Source organism: Mesocricetus auratus, unplaced genomic scaffold (assembly GCF_017639785.1).
Source record: "Mesocricetus auratus isolate SY011 unplaced genomic scaffold, BCM_Maur_2.0 contig_9516_pilon_obj, whole genome shotgun sequence".
Lineage (NCBI taxonomy): Eukaryota > Metazoa > Chordata > Mammalia > Rodentia > Cricetidae > Mesocricetus > Mesocricetus auratus.
The window spans coordinates 1-10,551 of NW_024434264.1; the positions used below are offsets into that span (position 1 = coordinate 1).

General features: G+C 40.9%; 1 pseudogene; it reads left to right on the top strand.

Moving 5' to 3' along the window:
• Positions 1–6,063: 6,063 nt before the first annotated feature.
• LOC121138574 lies at positions 6,064–10,529 on the top strand (annotated as a pseudogene).
• Positions 10,530–10,551: the final 22 nt, after the last annotated feature.

The following is a 10,551-nucleotide window of genomic DNA, read 5'->3' on the forward strand; positions in this document are numbered from 1 at the left end:
GTGGCAGTGGCAGCGGCGGGACTCGCGACGGTCATGCTGCCGGGGATGCGAATCACCGGGCGAGCCCGGAGGCGGAGGACGCACCTGCACGGCCTCGGGGGGCCCCCGGGCCTGCGGCGCGTCGCCCCGTGCATCTCCACTCCCACCGCCCCCGCCGCCCCCGCCGCCCCCCGGGGCGGAACCTGAGGGTCCCGGCTCCATGGCGGCTCTGGAATACAAGAAGCTCCTCATCAGTAGCCTGAGCCCCGCGCTGCCGGGCGAGCACCTGGAGGACCGGCTCTTCCACCAGTTCAAGCGCTTCGCGGAGATCAGCCTGTGTTTTTCGCACACCCCGGAGCTGGGCCGCGTGGCCTACGTGAACTTCCGGCACCCACAGGACGCGCGAGGCCCGGCAGCATGCGCTGCTGTATGACCGTCCGCTCAAGGTGGAGCCGGTCTACCTGAGCGGCGGCGACAGCGGGAGCAGCAGGCTCAGTAGCAGTAGCAGCACAGCAGCCTCCACACCGCCCCCAGGGCCTCCCATGCCCGCAGATCCACTGGGCTACTTGCCGCCGCACTGGGGCTACCAGTACAAGCAGTGCTCGCTGTCGCCTGTGGTCGCCCCGCCCCTGAGGAAGCCCTGCGCCCGGCATGCCGAGGCAGCCTTCGCCCTGGACGCTGTGGCCACCAAGGCCGTGGGACTGGGGCCTTGGACTACTAAGGGTTGTACGACGACCTTGGGCGCCCCTATGGCTACCCGGCTGTGTGCCAGGAGGACCTGATGCCGGAGGATGACCAGAGAGCCACTCAAAAGCTCTTCATCGGGAACCTGGACCACAGTGTGTCTGAGGTGGAGCTCCGACGGGCCTTCGAGAAGTACGGTATCATCGAGGAGGTGGTCATCAAGAGGCCTGCCCGTGGCCAGGGGGGTGCCTGTAGGGAAAAGGGACCAGTCAAAGAAACACACCCTGACCAGAGCCAAAGAAACACACTTTGGCCCTGCAACCAGAACCAAAGAAATATACACTGACCCTAAAACCAGTGCCAAAGGAACACACTTTGTCCCTGGAATCAGAGTCAGTGAAAATGTACCCTGGCCCTAAAATTGGAGGCAAAAGGCTAAAAAGGACCAGAGAAAGAAACACTAACGATACAATACTGTGTGTGAAACTAAATGCTTAACTTCTTCAAAACTAACGATACAAAACTGTGTGTGAAACTACATGCTTAACTTCATCAAAATTAATGATACAACACTGTGTGTGAAAGTAATTGCATAACTACATTATAACTTACCATAGAACACTCTATTAGAAACTAGATACTTAACTTTTTCAAAACTAATGATACAACACGGTGTATGAAACTACATGCTTAACTTCTTCAAAACTAACGATCCAACACTGTGTGTGAAACTATGTGGTTAACTTCATGAGAACTTACCATATAACGCTGTTTTAGAAACTACGTGCTTGAGGGCACAGGAGGAGGGGAGGGAAAGGGAGAGGGACCTCGTACTGACTTGTGAAGCAACCTTGTTTCTTATCTAAATTTAAAATGGAAAATAAAAAAATATTAATATAAAAAAAAAAAAAAAAAAAGAAACTACGTGCTTATCTTCTTCGAAACTAATGATACAATACCGTGTGAAACTATGTGCTTAACTTCTTCAAAACTAACGATACAACACTGTGTGTGAAACTATGTGCTTAACATCATGAAATCATACTATATAACACTATATGAGAAACTACGTGTTTAACTTCATGAAAACTAACGATACAACACTGTGTGTGAAACTATGTGCTTAACATCATGAAATCATACTATATAACACTATATGAGAAACTACGTGTTTAACTTCATGAAAACTAACGATACAACACTGTGTGTGAAACTACATGCTTTACTTCTTCAAAACTAACGATACAACACTGTGTGTGAAACTACATGCTTCACTTCTTCAAAACTAACGATACAACACCGTGTGTGAAACTATGTGCTTAAATTCATGAAATCTAACTATATAACACTATATGAGAAAGTATGTACTTAACTTCATGAAAACTAACTATACAACACAGTATGTAAAACTACGTGATTAACCTCTTCAGGAATAAGATACAGCACTGTGTGTTAAACTATGTGCTTAACTTCATGAGAACTTACCATATAACACTGTGTTAGAAACTACATGCTTAACTTCTTCAAAACTAACGATACAACACTGTGTGTGAAACTACATGCTTAACTTCTTCAAAACTAACGATACAACACTCTGTGTTTAACTATGTGCTTAACTTCATGAGAACTTACCATATCACACTGTATTAGAAACTAGGTGCCATTCTTCTTCCAAATTTAGGATACAACACTGTGTGTGAAACTATGTGCTTAACTTCATGAAATCTAACTATATAACACTATATGAGAAACTATGTACTTAACTTCATGAAAACTATCTATACAACACAGTATGTAAAACTACGTGATTAACCTCTTCAGGAATAAGATACAACACTGTGTGTTAAACTATGTGCTTAACTTCATGAGAACTTACCATATAACACTGTATTAAAAACTATGTGCTTGTCTTGTACGAAACTAACAATACAACACTGTGTGTGAAACTATGTGCTTAACTTCATGAAATCTAACTATATAACACTATATGAGAAATTACATACTTAACATCATGAAAACTAACGATACAACTCTGTGCGTAAAACTACATGCTTAACTTCTTCAAAACCAATGACACTACACCGTGTGTGAAACTATGTGCTTAATTACATGAGAACTTATCATATAACACTGTACTAACTTCATGAAATCTAACTATATAACACTATATGAGAAACTACGTACTTACCTTCATGAAAACTAACGATACAACACAGTGTGTGAGGGTATATGCTTAACTTCTTCAAAACTAACCACACAACACTGTGTGTGAAACTGTGAGTTTAACTTCATGAGAACTTACCATATAACGCTGTTTTAGAAACTACGTGCTTATCTTCTTCGAAACTGATGATACAATGCCGTGTGAAACTATGTGCTTAACTTCTTCAAAACTAACGATACAACACTGTGTGTGAAACTATGTGCTTAACATCATGAAATCATACTATATAACACTATATGAGAAACTACGTGTTTAACTTCATGAAAACTAATGATACAACACTGTGTGTGAAACTACATGCTTAACTTCATCAAAATTAATGATACAACACTGTGTGTGAAAGTAATTGCATAACTACATTATAACTTACCATAGAACACTCTATTAGAAACTAGATACTTAACTTTTTCAAAACTAATGATACAACACGGTGTATGAAACTACATGCTTAACTTCTTCAAAACTAACGATCCAACACTGTGTGTGAAACTATGTGGTTAACTTCATGAGAACTTACAATATGACGCTGTTTTAGAAACTACGTGCTTATCTTCTTCGAAACTAATGATACAATACCGTGTGAAACTATGTGCTTAACTTCTTCAAAACTAACGATACAACACTGTGTGTGAAACTATGTGCTTAACATCATGAAATCATACTATATAACACTATATGAGAAACTACGTGTTTAACTTCATGAAAACTAACGATACAACACTGTGTGTGAAACTATGTGCTTAACATCATGAAATCATACTATATAACACTATATGAGAAACTACGTGTTTAACTTCATGAAAACTAACGATACAACACTGTGTGTGAAACTACATGCTTTACTTCTTCAAAACTAACGATACAACACTGTGTGTGAAACTACATGCTTCACTTCTTCAAAACTAACGATACAACACCGTGTGTGAAACTATGTGCTTAAATTCATGAAATCTAACTATATAACACTATATGAGAAACTATGTACTTAACTTCATGAAAACTAACTATACAACACAGTATGTAAAACTACGTGATTAACCTCTTCAGGAATAAGATACAACACTGTGTGTTAAACTATGTGCTTAACTTCATGAGAACTTACCATATAACACTGTGTTAGAAACTACATGCTTAACTTCTTCAAAACTAACGATACAACACTGTGTGTGAAACTACATGCTTAACTTCTTCAAAACTAACGATACAACACTCTGTGTTTAACTATGTGCTTAACTTCATGAGAACTTACCATATCACACTGTATTAGAAACTAGGTGCCATTCTTCTTCCAAATTTAGGATACAACACTGTGTGTGAAACTATGTGCTTAACTTCATGAAATCTAACTATATAACACTATATGAGAAACTATGTACTTAACTTCATGAAAACTAACTATACAACACAGTGTGTAAAACTACGTGATTAACCTCTTCAGGAATAAGATACAACACTGTGTGTTAAACTATGTGCTTAACTTCATGAGAACTTACCATATAACACTGTATTAGAAACTATGTGCTTATCTTCTTCGAAACTAACGATACAACACTGTGTGTGAAACTATGTGCTTAACTTCATGAAATCTAACTATATAACACTATATGAGAAACTACATGCTTAACATCATGAAAACTAACGATACAACACTGTATGTAGAAACTACATGCTTAACTTCTTCAAAACCAATGACACAACACCGTGTGTGAAACTATGTGCTTAACATACATGAAATCATACTATATAACACTATATGAGAAACTACGTGTTTAACATCATGAAAACTAACGATACAACACTGTGTGTGAAACTACATGCTTTACTTCTTCAAAACTAACGATACAACACAGTGTGTGAAACTACATGCTTCACTTCTTCAAAACTAACGATACAACACCGTGTGTGAAACTATGAGCTTAAATTCATGAAATCTAACTATATAACACTATATGAGAAACTACGTACTTAACTTCATGAAAACTAACTGATACAACACAGTATGTGAAACTACGTGATTAACTTCTTCAGAAACTAACGATACAACACTGTGTGATGAAACTATGTGCTTAACATCATGAGAATCTTACCATATAACACTGTGTTAGAAACTACGTGCTTAACTTCATGAAAACTAATGATACAACACTGTGTGTGAAACTACATGCTTAACTTCTTCAAAACTAACGATACAACACTGTGTGTTTAACTATGTGTAACTTCATGAGAACTTACCATATCACACTGTATTAGAAACTAGGTGCCATTCTTCTTCCAAATTTACGATACAACTCTGTGTGTGAAACTATGTGCTTAAATTCATGAAATCTAACTATATAACACTATATGAGAAACTATGTACTTAACTTCATGAAAACTAACTATACAACACAGTGTGTAAAACTACGTGATTAACCTCTTCAGGAATAAGATACAACACTGTGTGTTAAACTATGTGCTTAACTTCATGAGAACTTACCATATAACACTGTGTTAGAAACTACATGCTTAACTTCTTCAAAACTAACGATACAACACTGTGTGTGAAACTACATGCTTAACTTCTTCAAAACTAACGATACAACACTCTGTGTTTAACTATGTGCTTAACTTCATGAGAACTTACCACATAACACTGTATTAGAAACTAGGTGCCATTCTTCTTCCAAATTTAGGATACAACACTGTGTGTGAAACTATGTGCTTAACTTCATGAAATCTAACTATATAACACTATATGAGAAACTACGTACTTAACATCATGAAAACGAACGATACAACTCTGTGTGTGAAACTACATGCTTAACTTCTTCAAAACTAACGACACTACACTGTGTGTGAAACTACATGCCTAACATCTTCAAAACTAAGGATACAACACTGTGTGTGAAACTACATGCTTAACTTCTTCAAAACTAACGATACAACACAGTGTAAGAAACTATGTGCCTAAATTTATGAAAAGTAACCATGCAAGACTTTGGAGAAATTACATGCTGAACTTCATGAAAACTAACGATAAAACACTGTGTGAGATCTACCTGAGTAACTTCTTTAAAACTGACAGCACAGGCCGAGTCCTTTTGTCCAAGATGGCGGCGCCGGGGGCGCTGCCTCCTGGGCTGCAGCCGCTGCCTCCGTGAGGGGCCTGCGGGCTGCCTGCCCACTGCGCCTGGGCCATGAAGTGGCAGAACGAGCTAGACTCCAGCCCGAGCGGGCGTGGCTTGTCATTGTCCGCAAAGGGGCCTCGGGAGCGCTAAGGGGAGGCAGAGGCGGGCGGGCGGCCAGCAGCACACGAGGCCTCAGGCGGCACCAGCACCCAGTTCCAGCGCGGACGCGTGACGAGCCCCGTGGCAGTGGCAGCGGCGGGACTCGCGACGGTCATGCTGCCGGGGATGCGAATCACCGGGCGAGCACCGGGCGCGCCCGGAGGCGGAGGACGCACCTGCACGGCCTCGGGGGGCCCCCGGGCCGGCGGCGCGTCGCCCCGTGCATCTCCACTCCCGCCGCCCCCGCCGCCCCCGCCGCCCCCCGGGGCGGAACCTGAGGGTCCCGGCTCCATGGCGGCTCTGGAATACAAGAAGCTCCTCATCAGTAGCCTGAGCCCCGCGCTGCCGGCCGAGCACCTGGAGGACCGGCTCTTCCACCAGTTCAAGCGCTTCGCGGAGATCAGCCTGTGTTTTCGCACACCCCGGAGCTGGGCCGCGTGGCCTACGTGAACTTCCGGCACCCACAGGACGCGCGAGGCCCGGCAGCATGCCCTGGCACGGCAGCTGCTGCTGTACGACCGTCCGCTCAAGGTGGAGCCGGTCTACCTGAGCGGCGGCGACAGCGGGAGCAGCAGGCTCAGTAGCAGTAGCAGCACCGCAGCCTCCACACCGCCCCCAGGGCCTCCCATGCCCGCAGATCCGCTGGGCTACTTGCCGCCGCACTGGGGCTACCAGTACAAGCAGTGCTCGCTGTCGCCTGTGGCCGCCCCGCCCCTGAGGAAGCCCTGCGCCCGGCACGCCGAGGCAGCCTTCGCCCTGGACGCTGTGGCCACCAAGGCCGTGGGACTGGGGCCTTGGACTACTAAGGGTTGTACGACGACCTTGGGCGCCCCTACGGCTACCCGGCTGTGTGCCAGGAGGACCTGATGCCGGAGGATGACCAGAGAGCCACTCAAAAGCTCTTCATCGGGAACCTGGACCACAGTGTGTCTGAGGTGAAGCTCCGACGGGCCTTCGAGAAGTACGGTATCATCGAGGAGGTGGTCATCAAGAGGCCTGCCCGTGGCCAGGGGGGTGCCTGTAGGGAAAAGGGACCAGTCAAAGAAACACACCCTGAGCAGAGCCAAAGAAACACACTTTGGCCCTGCAACCAGAACCAAAGAAATGTACCCTGACCCTAAAACCAGTGCCAAAGGAACACACTTTGTCCCTGGAATCAGAGTCAGTGAAAATGTACCCTGGCCCTAAAATTGGAGGCAAAAGGCTAAAAAGGACCAGAGAAAGAAACACTAACGATACAATACTGTGTGTGAAACTAAATGCTTAACTTCTTCAAAACTAACGATACAAAACTGTGTGTGAAACTACATGCTTAACTTCATCAAAATTAATGATACAACACTGTGTGTGAAAGTAATTGCATAACTACATTATAACTTACCATAGAACACTCTATTAGAAACTAGATACTTAACTTTTTCAAAACTAATGATACAACACGGTGTATGAAACTACATGCTTAACTTCTTCAAAACTAACGATCCAACACTGTGTGTGAAACTATGTGGTTAACTTCATGAGAACTTACCATATAACGCTGTTTTAGAAACTACGTGCTTATCTTCTTCGAAACTAATGATACAATACCGTGTGAAACTATGTGCTTAACTTCTTCAAAACTAACGATACAACACTGTGTGTGAAACTATGTGCTTAACATCATGAAATCATACTATATAACACTATATGAGAAACTACGTGTTTAACTTCATGAAAACTAACGATACAACACTGTGTGTGAAACTATGTGCTTAACATCATGAAATCATACTATATAACACTATATGAGAAACTACGTGTTTAACATTCATGAAAACTAACGATACAACACTGTGTGTGAAACTACATGCTTTACTTCTTCAAAACTAACGATACAACACTGTGTGTGAAACTACATGCTTCACTTCTTCAAAACTAACGATACAACACCGTGTGTGAAACTATGTGCTTAAATTCATGAAATCTAACTATATAACACTATATGAGAAACTATGTACTTAACTTCATGAAAACTAACTATACAACACAGTATGTAAAACTACGTGATTAACCTCTTCAGGAATAAGGTACAGCACTGTGTGTTAAACTATGTGCTTAACTTCATGAGAACTTACCATATAACACTGTGTTAGAAACTACATGCTTAACTTCTTCAAAACTAACGATACAACACTGTGTGTGAAACTACATGCTTAACTTCTTCAAAACTAACGATACAACACTCTGTGTTTAACTATGTGCTTAACTTCATGAGAACTTACCATATCACACTGTATTAGAAACTAGGTGCCATTCTTCTTCCAAATTTAGGATACAACACTGTGTGTGAAACTATGTGCTTAACTTCATGAAATCTAACTATATAACACTATATGAGAAACTATGTACTTAACTTCATGAAAACTATCTATACAACACAGTATGTAAAACTACGTGATTAACCTCTTCAGGAATAAGATACAACACTGTGTGTTAAACTATGTGCTTAACTTCATGAGAACTTACCATATAACACTGTATTAAAAACTATGTGCTTGTCTTGTACGAAACTAACAATACAACACTGTGTGTGAAACTATGTGCTTAACTTCATGAAATCTAACTATATAACACTATATGAGAAATTACATACTTAACATCATGAAAACTAACGATACAACTCTGTGCGTAAAACTACATGCTTAACTTCTTCAAAACCAATGACACTACACCGTGTGTGAAACTATGTGCTTAATTACATGAGAACTTATCATATAACACTGTACTAACTTCATGAAATCTAACTATATAACACTATATGAGAAACTACGTACTTACCTTCATGAAAACTAACGATACAACACAGTGTGTGAGGGTATATGCTTAACTTCTTCAAAACTAACCACACAACACTGTGTGTGAAACTGTGAGTTTAACTTCATGAGAACTTACCATATAACGCTGTTTTAGAAACTACGTGCTTATCTTCTTCGAAACTGATGATACAATGCCGTGTGAAACTATGTGCTTAACTTCTTCAAAACTAACGATACAACACTGTGTGTGAAACTATGTGCTTAACATCATGAAATCATACTATATAACACTATATGAGAAACTACGTGTTTAACTTCATGAAAACTAATGATACAACACTGTGTGTGAAACTACATGCTTAACTTCATCAAAATTAATGATACAACACTGTGTGTGAAAGTAATTGCATAACTACATTATAACTTACCATAGAACACTCTATTAGAAACTAGATACTTAACTTTTTCAAAACTAATGATACAACACGGTGTATGAAACTACATGCTTAACTTCTTCAAAACTAACGATCCAACACTGTGTGTGAAACTATGTGGTTAACTTCATGAGAACTTACCATATAACGCTGTTTTAGAAACTATGTGCTTAACATCATGAAATCATACTATATAACACTATATGAGAAACTACGTGTTTAACATCATGAAAACTAACGATACAACACTGTGTGTGAAACTACATGCTTTACTTCTTCAAAACTAACGATACAACACCGTGTGTGAAACTATGTGCTTAAATTCATGAAATCTAACTATATAACACTATATGAGAAACTATGTACTTAACTTCATGAAAACTAACTATACAACACAGTGTGTAAAACTACGTGATTAACCTCTTCAGGAATAAGATACAACACTGTGTGTTAAACTATGTGCTTAACTTCATGAGAACTTACCATATAACACTGTGTTAGAAACTACATGCTTAACTTCTTCAAAACTAACGATACAACACTGTGTGTGAAACTACATGCTTAACTTCTTCAAAACTAACGATACAACACTCTGTGTTTAACTATGTGCTTAACTTCATGAGAACTTACCACATAACACTGTATTAGAAACTAGGTGCCATTCTTCTTCCAAATTTAGGATACAACACTGTGTGTGAAACTATGTGCTTAACTTCATGAAATCTAACTATATAACACTATATGAGAAACTATGTACTTAACATCATGAAAACGAACGATACAACTCTGTGTGTGAAACTACATGCTTAACTTCTTCAAAAGTAACGACACTACACTGTGTGTGAAACTACATGCCTAACATCTTCAAAACTAAGGATACAACACTGTGTGTGAAACTACATGCTTAACTTCTTCAAAACTAACGATACAACACAGTGTAAGAAACTATGTGCCTAAATTTATGAAAAGTAACCATGCAAGACTTTGGAGAAATTACATGCTGAACTTCATGAAAACTAACGATAAAACACTATGTGAGATCTACCTGAGTAACTTCTTTAAAACTGACAGCACAGGCCGAGTCCTTTTGTCCAAGATGGCGGCGCCGGGGGCGCTGCCTCCTGGGCTGCAGCCGCTGCCTCCATGAGGGGCCTGCGGGCTGCCTGCCC